The sequence below is a fragment of the Trachypithecus francoisi genome, unplaced genomic scaffold, assembly GCF_009764315.1.
Source record: "Trachypithecus francoisi isolate TF-2019V2 unplaced genomic scaffold, Tfra_2.0 Lachesis_group0, whole genome shotgun sequence".
NCBI lineage: Eukaryota > Metazoa > Chordata > Mammalia > Primates > Cercopithecidae > Trachypithecus > Trachypithecus francoisi.
The window spans coordinates 18,379,949-18,380,264 of NW_022681453.1; positions in this window are offsets into that span (position 1 = coordinate 18,379,949).

The window sequence follows — 316 nt, forward strand, 5'->3', positions numbered from 1 at the left end:
CAGACGCAGCTCCTATGGGTCCTGAGGCGCCATACCTCCCCCAGGGCCCTTGGGGCTCAAGCCTCCTTCCTCCCCCAGTCCCACAAGGTCCTGTCCAGTTGACCTTTCCACCCTAGGGGGTGGCAGGCCTTGGGACCCCAAGCCCCAACGCAACCTTGAAGTCAGGGCCAGAGGCATTTCCTCCGACGGCTCAAGAGAAACCTGGGCTGCCACCTCCTAGCTGTGATCCAAGCAACTATCCCCAGGCCCCCCACAGCCCCTCATCCTCCTGCCCTCCTGGGGTTCCACACCCCAAGTGTCACAGGCTCACACTCTC